Source organism: Apteryx mantelli, unplaced genomic scaffold (genome assembly GCF_036417845.1).
Source record: "Apteryx mantelli isolate bAptMan1 unplaced genomic scaffold, bAptMan1.hap1 HAP1_SCAFFOLD_33, whole genome shotgun sequence".
Taxonomy (NCBI): Eukaryota; Metazoa; Chordata; class Aves; order Apterygiformes; family Apterygidae; genus Apteryx; species Apteryx mantelli.
Genome location: NW_027118682.1, coordinates 6,722,690 through 6,735,584, shown reverse-complemented (window position 1 = coordinate 6,735,584; position 12,895 = coordinate 6,722,690). Strand labels below are relative to the sequence as shown.

General features: G+C 54.9%; 1 pseudogene; it reads left to right on the top strand.

The window, feature by feature from the left end:
• The window catches only part of LOC136996284 (adenylate cyclase type 10-like), a 29,897-nt pseudogene extending 27,943 nt beyond the window's left edge, over window positions 1–1,954 (top strand).
• Window positions 1,955–12,895: the final 10,941 nt, after the last annotated feature.

The following is a 12,895-nucleotide window of genomic DNA, read 5'->3' as shown; positions in this document are numbered from 1 at the left end:
CATGAGTCATTTCTTTGGTAGCCAGATATTCAGAGGAGGAGAAACTCCTGAGTGCCCCTCTGTCTCTCCCTGTTCCTTCCTCCTTTGGCAGAAATAGCGTGGTATTGCTCCATGTTTCCCCACCTGTCCATGCTGCCCTTGTCCTTTTTTTTGGATTCTCTGGGCAGGGGCATTTCGGATGCAATTCAGACACCAACCCTGCGTGTTCTGTCATGAAGATGCATCCTTGAGAATGAGGTGCCCAAGTCCCCCTGTAACCTCTGCGGCTCTGGGCAATGCAGTGTGGGGGGCTGGGAATGAGTCAAATCTCTCTTCAGGACACTGCATCTTTAGGACATTCAACTATTTCCCTAGGGTGTCTGGCTGGGCTGCAAGCTGCCCTCCAGAAGGGCACAGCTCTCCCATTGTGCCTGGATGTTATGTAGGTACCCCATGGAAAAGCCACCTAAATAATGAGGCTACGGAAATGTTGCTGGGCAGCTGGAAGTGGGCAACTGGAATGAGCCTGAGCTGTTCCTGGCTAGAAGGGGAGTACTGAGACCTCCCTCAGATGCCCTGAGAAAGGGTGCTGAGTTTGTTGATCTGCACTTTGGAACTGGATTCTTCTGCTCTCAGCAGTGTCATTTCTTTTTAAGGTAACATGAGTGCAGCTGTCCTCCACCTCCCAGAGCTGTGACCACAGGGCAGCTGGGAACACGATGGGTGGACAGGCCAGCTCTCCTCACTCTGCACTGAATTCATCCTGCACTAAACTGAAACCTTTTGCCTCTCAGGAATCACAGCTGATCACTCTGAGTGCAGTAGCAATGCTGAGGATTTCTATCTCCTCATCGCAAATTCAGCTAGCACAAACCGCAAGCTGAAGCCACAGAGCTCAATGACAGTCCTACTGAGATGGAGAGAGATAAAGTATGTGTGTTTGCAGGGGTTTATGAGAAATTTTTGCTTACAGAAGTCTGTCCTAACTTGTCAACATCTCTTCTTCCTTGGACAGTCCCCCTCTGCCCCGAGGGAGCAAATGTCCAATGGCAGCTCCATGACTGAGTTCCTCCTCCTGGCGTTTGCGGACACACGGGAGCTGCAGCTTTTGCACTTCTTGCTCTTCCTGGGCATCTACCTGGCTGCCCTCCTGGGCAATGGCCTCATCATCACTGCCATAGCCTGTGACCACCGCCTCCACACTCCCATGTACTTCTTCCTCCTCAACCTCTCCATCCTCGACCTTGGCACCATCTCCATCACTGTTCCCAAATCCATGGCCAACTCCCTATGGGACACCAGGGCCATTTCCTACTCAGGATGTGCTGCCCAGGTCTTTCTGCTTCTCTTCTTGTTGTCAGCAGAGTGTTTTCTTCTCACTGTCATGGCCTATGACCGCTTTGTTGCCATCTGCAGACCCCTGCACTATGGGATCCTCCTGGGCAGCAGAGCTTGTGTCAAAATGGCAGCAGCTGCCTGGGGCACTGGTTTTCTCAATGCTGCCCTGCACACTGCAAATACATTTTCATTACCACTCTGCCAAGGCAATGTGGTGGATCAGTTCTTCTGTGAAATTCCCCAGCTCCTCAAGCTCTCCTGCTCAGACTCCTACCTCAGGGAAGTTGAGGTTCTTGTGGTTAGTCTTTGTTCAGTCGTTGGGTGTTTTGTTTTCATTGTGCTGTCCTACGTGCAGATCTTCACTGCTGTGCTGAGGATCCCCTCTGAGCAGGGACGGCACAAAGCCTTTTCCATGTGCCTCCCTCACCTAGCTGTGGTCTCCCTCTCTGTTAGTACGGGCATGATTGCCTACCTGAAACCCCCATCCAGCTCTTTGCCAGCTCTGGATCTGGTCGTGACAGTTTTGTATGCAGTGGTGCCTCCAGCAGTGAACCCTCTCATCTACAGCATGAGGAACAAGGAGCTCAAGGATGCGCTGAGGAAACCGGTTCAGTGGGTACAATATCAACGCCAATAACCATGCCATGTGCATCCACTTATCATTCTCAGGGTATCTGGCATCAAAGATGTCTTCTTCATTTCTTTCTTGTTTCTCCCTGTTATATTCTCATAAAAGAAAAAAATTCCTGGTTCATGCCACTTGTCCTCAGGAATCTCTCATTTGAATCTGACCCAGAGATAGCGTTGAAGCAGGAAGCCAGGCTTCCCTCTTCATCATCAGAGATGGGGGAATCTCAGAGTCTGCTGGTCTGAGCTCCCTCAGATGCCCTCGGTGCAATGTGGAGAGTTTCCCTTTGCAGTGTCTCTTTCAGCATTGACACCAAGTGAGTTCAGGGGGACACCACCAGACTCAGACAAGTAAAGAGGGAGTGAGTAAAGTGAGTAAAGAGGGTCCTGTATCCATGAAGAGATCTCAGCTCCCCTGGCCACAGTCGGGGGGGGATCTCACACCCCTCTCCTGTGAGGCAGGCAGACAGCTGTCACCGTGGACTGGTCCCTTCCCTCTACGGCTCTCCAATGCTCAAAGCGGAGCAGGAGTGGAGGGGAGGAGAGTGTGGATGCAGTCTGTGGGGACAGACCCTCTGCTCCTCAGGACCATTCCACCACTGCCACAGCAGGTGTTTCCTTGCCACAGCCTTTGTGTGGGGGCTGCAGCTTTCCCAGAGACACGTCAACTCACAGCAGCAGGACTTTCTCCTTTCAGGGCTGTTCTCCTCATTTCCACACTGTCCTGCTGTGCTCTGATGTGTGTCTATGGCCCAAGAGCTCTCATTGTGTGGTGGTGGTAAGGTTGTGTTTCCATGTAGATTCCTGTGAGTACAGGCAGACCAAGTAATGGGCCCCTTTAAAATAAAAGGGGATCTCCACAGAGAGGTGACTCAGGTCTGGCTTTTCTTCAGATGGTGGAGTCAAAAATATGCCCAAGGAATTGCACCACAAAAGGGCCTGCAACTCTGCCGGTGTACCCCGTGGGCTCCAGGGGATGAGCTCAGAGTCCCAGTGTGATCTTTTAGGGATTGAGAACTGGATTTGGCCTCATTTCTCAGTGACCAGTGCCAGTGGAGATGGTGAACGGTCTCTGAAATGCCTGCCCGGGTCTGTCCCACATGTGACATGGCTGACGATAGATGCCCATTCTTCTGGAGAGGAATCTGAGCCACTAGGAGAGCTCAGGGGATCTCCAGGGACAGCGTGTGCCTGGGGGAGGGCAGTCAGTGGAGCCTCACAAAATGAGGGAAAGTCCATGGTGGAGTAACCTGAAGGTAAAGCTCTAAATCCAGGTATACATGGGGAAAGGAGGATTCTGCAATCCCCAGAGGGGCAGTGGGGACCCAGGAGGCCCAGGGAAGGGGCACTGGAGAGTGATTCCTGCACCCACAGTGAAACATGACAGGATGGAGCTAGTGCCCACCCAAACACATCTCCTGCCATCGCAAACTCCCTGGGGTCACTCTGAGCACCATCCATGAGCACAGACACGTGCCAACAGTGTCAGTGGTATTGAGCCATGTCTGCCTGGATCTGCTTCCTGCCCCAATCAGCACGGCCAGTGCAGGAGTCACCCCGTGGCCCCATGGTCCCACAGCCTGCTCACTCTGCAGAGCAGCACCAGTCCAGGGCCCTGCGGGGAGCACAGGGAAGGGGTGCAGGATCAGCCAGCCAGGCCAGCATGGACACACTCACCTGCGGAAAGGCTCTCTGGGGAGCAGGCACGTCCCAGGAGAAGAGCAGGGCAGCATTCAGAGACAGAAAATGAGAAGCAGGTTTCTCTGTGCCCCAGCTCGGGGCAGGCTGCCAGAGGGGCTGCAGGGCCAGGGCTCTCGGGCTGTGCTGGGCAGTGGGGCGGGCACAGAGGGGCTGCAGGCAGACAGGGAGGGGGATCTCCTGGACACAAGAGCAGGGGAGACGGAGAGTGACTGGCATCATTGTGGGGTCTCCTCCCCCTTGCCAGGAGCTGCTCCCCTTGTCCTTGGGCCTTGCCTGAGTTATGCTGTGGACATGTCTGTGCCCGGCCCTGCACCTCTCGGGTGCTGACCTGATCCTGTCCCCGTCCTGCTGACCTGACTCCCTGTCTCTACCTCAGACCTACCTCTGCACTACAGTCAAGAAAACCTTGGCAAGGGAAGCTGGGGTCTTAGCAGATCCTAGAGAAGGTTGTAGGTACAAACAGTGACCATATATGCACAGCAGCAACTCTTGCCTGACAGCCAATTCAAACGTGTAAGGAGTGCTTTGGATTTGGACCCCCTACCCAGGTAACACTGCATACAGAGTCTTAGCTGGATAGAAAAAGCTAGGGCAGTCACTTGGGTCTGATTTTACGATGGGCAGCTGGGAGAGCAGGTCTCTCTGCATTCAGGTCAATTGGTTATGCACCATTTGTGACTGGGTTCCTGCTACAAAGAGTGTTGTTGGGAGCAGCAAGAGCAGGGCTGCTCCATAAAGGAAGGGGAGTTGGGAGGCAAGGGTGCCGGCAAGGCAGGCAGGGCAGTGACCCACCGACAAGAGGTGCTGTCCTGCAGTGCCCAGACAAGAGGAGCAGAGCAGGTTTGGGGATGGTAACGGGGCTCAGGCACAGTCCAGCAATCGCCAAACAAGACTGTAGGCCTCTGACCAGCCCTGCTTTGTGTGGGAGATTGGACTGGAGACCTCCAGGAGTCCAATCCCACCAAAACTCCTCGGTGACTCCATGAATAGAAAGACCCCAGCCTGGGGGGAAGTGGGTGTCCCGCTGCCTGGCTGGGGTTGGATCCCCGGCTTGGGGAGAGGAGGGGAGGGCTGGGGAGCTGAAGTGTGGCAGCTGTCATGGTCACCTCCCTTGCAAAAGGTCCCACACTGCCCCTGGGCAGACACAGGCTGTTCCCCCATCCCCATGCTGCCCTCCCAGCAGGACGGGACATGCGAGGAAGGGCTCAGCCTGCCCCATGCTCAGGGAGAGCTCCCCAGGGTCGGCACAGCTTGGCCTGAGGCACCTCCAGCTCCTCAGCTTCTGCTGTGGCATGACTGGCATGGGGACGAGAGCTCCTAGGGCCGGGCAGAAGGAGCCTGGCTGGGAGAGCGTTGAGGGAAGATTCAAAGGTCCCTGGCTCAACCCCGGGCTTTGGAAAACTCCCTCACACACCCCAGGATGGTCCATCTGCCTCTTCCACCATGCCCTGTACTCCCCTCCCATCAGCCAAAGCATAGTCCAGCACTGCCTGGGAACTCTCTTCCCCGTAGGGAAGAGAGGGAGGACGTTCACCAGCCCCACACTGACGTTTCCACCCCCGGCCTTTGCAGTTGCCTGTGCCTGGGTCTGCCCACTTGCCTTCACCACAGTCTCAGTTGCACTGGAAGCCCATGAAAACCCCAGTGCTGCACCCCGAACCGGGAGCCTGGACGGTCACAGAGGCATCACCTGTCTAATGCCCTGGTCGTGCAGCCAAGGGCAGGGGTCTTCACCCCAATTTCCCTGCTCCTCCCCCTGCTCTCGGCATTACTGCTGCTGTGCCTATGCCAACCCTCCTCCTGCCAGACTGGCCCAGGGCGCGAGGCAGCTCCAGCTCCCTTGAGGGCTGCACTGAAGCCTTTCAGGAGCGGGCTGAGGTGGGGCTGGCACTGCCAGGGTGGGACGGGAGAGGGCAGCTCTCTTCTGCCACTCTGGGGCTGCGGCTGAGGCTGGGGCTGGGCACAGCTTTTCCCAGGGGACCTCCCTGAAAAGCCAGAGGTGTTTGCCAGGCACCCTCCCACTGCGCAGGGGAAGCCAGAGCACCAAGGAAAAGATGGAGCTCCAGGATGCTGGCCATGCCACGCAGCATGGGCAGGAGGTGCCCATCATCCCCCTGCAGGGTAAGGCCTTTGGGAGCTCCTTCCCCAGGGTCGCTGTCGAGAGCCTGAACTCCCAGCTTGGCTGCACACACCCTGGGGCTGTGGGGGTGGCTGCACACACTGGTGGTGCCCCAAGAGCCCCGACTGTGACAGTGTGCTCCTTTCCCCCCCACACTGATGTGCTCTCTCCCCTTCAACCTGACCTCCCTGCAAACAGCATGTACGCAGGGGCTAGTTGAGCATGCGCCAACTAAGCTTGTCTAGTATGCAGATATGACTATGAGTCAATCATCTCCCCCCCATAAATAGGGGGCAGCCCAGAGCCCATTGAGCTCTCCTGCATGGCAGCGGGCTGCACTGCAGAACCTTCTTTTGAGCAGGGATGCCTCTCAAGGTTACTCCTTGAGGTTGAGAGATTCCTTACCCACGACAGATCCTCGGTAAGTGATTAATAGCATCCTGAACTTCTGCAAGCTTCGCGAAACTTTGGTGAGTTATATCTCTGATTAATTGTGCACATAATTCCTAGGACATAAACCGTTGACCAAGTCTGAGACTAGGATTGGATCCAGCCACACCTAGGCTCCTCTCTCAAGGAGTTTAGAAAGCAAGGGGGTCCACTCTGAACCTCGTGACTCAACGGGAGGGTCTCCGTTGTGCATGCATCTGACCCTGTCCTTCACGCAGTAAATAACTGAGTGAACCTTGCCAATCAAACCTCATTAAATCGTTCTTATTCACGATTGAACTTTGTTAAGTCGCTGTCTTACTGCAATAAATGTAGTGCTATTCCCTCTTATGAGTGAAGTGCATCACTCCTTTTACAACAAATATTGATAAAAGGAAGAGTATTTTAGAGATTCCTTTTCTCCTTTGTTGCATTCCACAGGGAAGAAAAAAAGCACAGAGGAAGGGAAAACATTGACATTGCTTTATTCCTCTGCAGTTGTTTCTAATCAGCATTTCATTTTGTTAGGGTGTCTGAGGAGCAGAACTGCCCTTAACAGCTCTTTTAAATTTTGTGTATTAGCATCTCATTTCCAAAGGGAATTCTACAAGGGTGAACTCTTTATAGCAAAATCCATCTCCTCACATGAGACCCCAGGGAAGCTATGGCATTTTGGGTGACCAAAGCTCAGCCCAGCAGAGCACCTGGGCGCTCTTGGGCACCTTGGTCATCCTGCTCCAGGCGGGTCCTAGTGCACCACAGTGAAGGATGTGGTGGCCCTGGGTCTTCCCATCCAGGCCCACAGCTCCACCGGCAACACAGGGTTAGGGTATGCAGGCAGACGACTAGGCTCTGCCTTGGAGTTGAGATAACTGAACAGGATGTGAGAAACTAGTGGCTATGAGAAATCATTGGACACTGCAGGGAACAGAATGAGACCCTGACAAGTTCCAGACAGCACGGTGAGCGATGGCTGGATTTCAGCAGTGGTTAAGGGAGAGTTATATGAGAAAAGGACAAGCTTCACACATAACTGGCATATTGGGGATCCTTTGGGGAGTAGACTCTTGCAGCACCAGCAGTACCGAGCTAACGATATCAGAAGCACCACATGAGCCAGGGGTTACCTAGCTAACAGTACCAGAAATATTAAACTTGAGTACATAGGCAGTAAAACTGGGACCAATGAAGAAAAAAATACTTAGAGATGGGCTGTTTATTTCAAAGGGGATAAAGCTGGAGAAAGGGAGGGATCAAGCTGCATCATGGAAGAAGCAGCATGGGAAAATGGAGGCAAAGGGAATAAAAGGGGCCAGTCATGTGTAAGCAAGCTGCTGGCAGGGACACTTGTCTGGCCCGGCTGTGTACCTGCTCTCTGCAGTGTAGCCTATCATTGTATTAAATCCTATTCCTAGCTCTTTTCTGGGTGAGCGTGCTCGCTGTTCTGCGTGAGTGCATGTGTGGAAGGCTTGCAGATGTCAAGGCAGCCAGCTACCAGAGACACCCATGCAAAGGTACGTGTGAGGTCTCCTGCAAGCTTTGAGTCTGATTAGCTGGTGAGAAAGAACAGGACCAGGCCGTTTGTATCGTTCATGTTTATGAGCGCTACTCGTGTCTCCGTGGTGCCTGTAAAGGTACTGTGCCCCTGCCGGAGTTGATTTTTTGGTGGTCGACCATGTCCATACAGAGCGTGTGTATGCCTCTTGGAAGTACGTATCCCGCCTCACTGCTGACAGGACCAGGGAACAGAGAACCGCAGCAGTCTCCCTTCCAGTGGACCAGGAAGGAGGAATCCCTTTATTCAAAAATTCACTGGATCCAGCGTCCTCTAACAGTGCAGGCCCTGGAGGTGCTGCAGCCACTTGGTCTTGATGTCGAGGTCCCACTTCTCTGTCACCTTGTGGTTCCCAAAGGACACAGAGGCTTAGGCTTTGGGGTTGCAGCATGAAGGACCAGCTTTGGCACACATCGTTCTAGTTCCCCACTATTGATTTAAGCAATACAAATACAGAGATCTTATAAGTGTTTGGGTCAGTGATCCCCTAGAGTCAAAGGGAGTTTTGTTTTGTTTTGTTTTTTTCTGATCAGACTTTCCATCTGCCAGCCTTTATCATAAAAGTGGCTGGGGTTGGACAGGCAGTGCCATATGATCTACCCTCCATTTCTAAACCAACCACAGAAAGTAGCACTATTTAGTCAGTCTAAAGAGCAGGGCAATGACCACTGTTTTGCTGGTGGTCCATAAACAGGACAGTTGTGCTGAGCAAAACTCCATTGTCTAAGGATCTGCTACACATTACTCTACACATCTTCATCATGTCCAAGGGTTAAAAAAAAGCTGGGGGATATTTAAGCCAAATAACTATCTCAAATATCTCAAGACCTCTTCTCCTTTTGCACAACAAACATTACTCTCCTGTTAAGGATGGTAGGAAGGTGTTTGGGTCAAGAAACTTTTTTGAGCTTTGTCAGGCATTGCACAAACATTTCCATAGCTGTATTATTGCCATTTCTGCCTGCTCTGAGACTGCAGATAACACGGGCACAAGAATAAGGTGCCTTAACTGCAAGCTGATGTGTAGATCGGGGGCAGCACAAGGCCCTGGCTATTAGTCTTTAAATGGTTTGTCCAGGATTTTGTGAGAGAGGTGCCCAGTCCACATGGAAAAGCACCACAAATGTAAAAGCTGGGAATGCTTTTTGTACCGTGAAAAGATCTTGAATGTCAGCCAGCACCAGTGTTTCACACCTGTGGCCGAACCCCAGAAATAGGGAAGGGCTGTATTTGCTGTGATGTGTAACACGTGCAGGAAACTGGAACCAACCACATTTCTCTCCTGGAGGTAGCACTGGAAGTAGCGTGGGATGAAGAAGGGGTGGAAAGGAAAGCTCGGGGAGAACGGGAGTTCAGGAGGGTCACGAATCTCAAGGACTTTCTGGGGTTGGCTCCGCCCATGCTGGCTCGAAGGTCTCCATGGCGAGGGACAGTCTGCAAGGCACCACGCCCCACCTCTATGGTCGCCTGGAGGGGACACCCTCCCTACCATCTCTATGCTCAGGTGGCTCCTCTGGGCCGGCCTCCAGGGCTTCTCTATGCTCTCCCGGCAGAGGGACACTCTGGGATCCCCCCTCCAGCCCCTTTCTTGGGCTGCTGATGGAGACAAAATTTCAGGGCCACCCGCTCATGGCAGATAATGCCAAAGGCTGCGATGGCCCCTGGGTTGTTCGCCCACTTCTGAAAAAAAGGCCACGGCCTCCCGGGACTCGCGTGACGTGCACGTGCGTCCCCCTGCAGAGACTTGCCCAGGCCCCGGGGCAGAGCGGGGCCCTGTGGCAGCAGCGCCCCGGCAGCAGCGTTTCCCCGCCGACGCTCCCCTGCAGCCCAACTCCCGCAGCCCAGGGCCAGCCCGGCACCGATCCCCCTCGCTCCCCGACCCCGGCGCGGATCCCCCTCGCTCCCCGCCCCCGGCCCCAGCTGGCATCAGCCGCCGCAGGCTCCGGCCACACGAGCACACGCCGGGCTGCAGCGTCGCTGCGGGCTCCCTGCGCAGCAGCCGCCAACACCTGCCGCTGCTGCAGCTGCTTCTCCGCGGCCTCGAGAGCGGTGCCGCGGCGAGGCCCAGCGGGGGCGGGGCCGGCGGCACCATGGGCGGTGGCCATGGACACACAGGCCCTGCCCCCCACAAGGCCGGAAGTGCCGCCTCCCACGGAGCATGCGCACTGGCGCAGAGGAGGGCGGTGAGGGGCGGGGCAGGGGTGGGGCCGGGGCTGCCCGGGCCCTGCGGGGAGGGAGGGGGCGAGAGGCAGCTGATGCCGCGTGGGGCAGCGTCTCCCGGCGCGGGGCCGTCCGGAGCCTCGAGCCGCAGCGCCGGGAGCTGCCGCACCGGGGCCGAGGGCCGAGGGCTGGGCAGAGCGAGCGGCTGTGCGCGCAGGGGCAGTCGGAGCTGCCGCGGCCCGGTGTGTGCGAGCAGCTGCTGGGGAAGGCCCGGCCTGGCCTGGGCCTCCTGCGGCCCCGCGGGAGCCCCTGGCTCTTGCGCCCTTGTGCTGGCGGCCCCGCGGCTCAGTGCCGGCTGCGGTGGCTGTTTGTCAGCGCCGTCCCGGCCGCGAGGGGAGGGCACGGGTGGAGCTGGGCTTGTGGTGGCTCCAGGCTGGAGGTGACAGCAGGCGTGGTGGAGCCAGCAGAGGTGCTGCTGGTGCTGCCTGTGGGCAGAGTGGTGTGAAGGCGCTTTCTGAGCTTCCTCGCAGACCTGCTGGTCTCTCCGTGGGCTTCAGAGTGTCGGGCTCCTTTCCCTTCCCCCCACCGCAGCAGCACGGATCTGGAAGCAGAGGCTCAGGGAAGCTCCTTGCCTTTGGTGTCGTCCCTGCCTGAAGCTTCCTGCTGAGAAGCCCCTGGGGAAGTGTCGTGGGGGTGAGCGGGAGCTGTGAGAAGCCCTGCCCCACGCAGCCCCTCTGCATGGGGAATGAGCCTGCCCTGCTGGGGCCGCTCCTTCCCCCAGAGCTTCCGCAGCCCATGTTCACCCTGTTTGTAGTTACCCCTGGATGTTGCTGGGAGAAGGCTGGGTTGTGCTTTGTGTCTGCTGGGAGACCGTTGCTGGCGAGTTGTGACTGAAGGATCAGCATGAAATGTGCCTCTGGCTAAAAGCTGGACTGGAGCACACAGGCATTTTTTGTCACCTTGGGTTTTGCCTTCTGAAGTACCAGCATGTGCTGACCGAGAATGGATTTTGATAGGAATGGATTTGCACTTAAAATCGACGCCCTGATTTTTTTGTAAGTCAAATTCGGTAGCATATTGACAGCCGATGTTCTCTGTATGACAGGAAAGGTGCAGTTAAGGATATCGGCTTTGGTCTGTGGACACTTTGTACATCTGATACCCTCGACGCTTGGGCCGCTGGCCAGCAGAGCACCGGCACAAGAGCACCGTGATCCAATGCTGCCACTTCACCGTGGAGCGCGAGAGAGTCAGTGCAAGAGGGACGGGGGCTTCAGCCAGTGCCTGTGGGGTGGCCTTGGCCCTGGCACAGTGATGCACCCAACATGCTGCCAGCAGCAGCAGCCGTGCAGATCTGAGCATGCACTGATGCAAGAAGAAGAAATATTTCCTGAGGAGTCATATTTTAACTCTGCATTTCGGATACCATAATTCATATTGCTGTCATGTACCCTGATAGCAGTTTTTTCATGACCATCCCTTCCCTCATGTGTGTTGCTTCTGTGTGAAAGTGCACAAGTGATAATTTCTGCTGTTTTACTGTCCCTGTAGTTCACACCCTGTAAAGCCTGATCGGAAACCTGTTGTTAAAAGTGAGGACTGGCTAAGATAAGAAGTGGAGCACAATGAAGACACCTGCCTTGCTCTGCCCTGCCCCTGGAAGTGGTCTGCTGCAGGCTAGGCTGCCTCTTGGAAGGCTTTGTCATCTCAAAAGTGATCATTTCAGCAGTGTGTCCCTGGCAACTCTCGGTGCTAAATTCCACACGGATGCAGAATTGGTTCACTTTTTAGGTCATTTTCACTGTACAGGTTTTGGAAGGAAATGATTTCTTCTGTGTGTCTGAGAGGGCTTGCAAGCATTTCCATACATAATGTTCTGTTGTCTTCCCTCTGCTGTTCATTCTTGTATCTCTTTTTTGTTCTCTCCCTCCCCACTTATGCTTTCTCGCTCTTAGCATGCTGCTGAAGCAAAGGAAAGGAACTAAGGGGTGTGGGGGGGGGAGGCGGGAGGGAGAGAGGGTGCTTAAAAGGTGCAGAAGGCAGGTATGTGAAACTAGGGAGCCCTTTTAAAAGATATGGATTTTCTGCTCTCCTGTTCTGGGGAAAATCAGGAAATTGAGAGGAAGAAGAGAAAAGAAACTTTTTTCTTAAATGAAAGTCAGTAGGTTGTATATTAAACGCAAATAATTAATGGTGTTAACTCCATTCCCCCACCCTTCAATCTCAAGGGCTTAATTTCATTCTGGCTGTGCCAGGGGCACGATGGGAAAGGGCAGAGTCAAGAGGCTGTGGCCTGGCTCTTCAGTGCAGCCGCAGGGCAGAGGGCTCGAGGGTAGTAAATGAGCGTGGGGAGAAACAAGCCCATCTTCTGAAGCTCAGCACCCAAGTTCAGCTTTTTTTTCTCTTTTTATGGTAGCAGGTTGGGGGTCGATGTCACATCGAGCTGAGGGGGGTGTAAAACCATGCTGCAGCAGCACATGGTCCATCGCCTACAGTCCTGCTCTCAGCCCGTGCCAGTCCTTGCAGTTTTGTGATGAGAGGGATTTCTGGCTGAAAACAAACCCCATGAGTAGGAAGAGGATCGCAGGAGAGGGGAGCACCTGCTTTGCGGGCTGGCCTGGGGTTACAGCAGCTGGAGGAGATGCTGAAGCCGAGCCCGCAGTGAGGGAGTGAAGCTGCAGGTTGTCACGCTTCATTTGCAAGGAGACTGTTCCCATCTGCCAACCTGATGGTCAACCAGGTGGCCAAGCTGGTGAGGAGAGCCTTCAAGTGGGAGTGAGTGGGAGGAGAGGGTGACTCAGCAAAGAGTGAGGATGTAACGGCATGGGATGGCAATGAAAAGGTGCAGGGTGATGTGGGGAAGAGAAACGCCGAGAGAGCAGTGGGAATGCAGGGAGCTCTGCCTAGGGACGGACGGTGAGGCATTCGAGAGTGTGTGGGTGAGGATTAGGGGGCAGACCAACAGGGGTGGCCTTGTAGTGGATTTC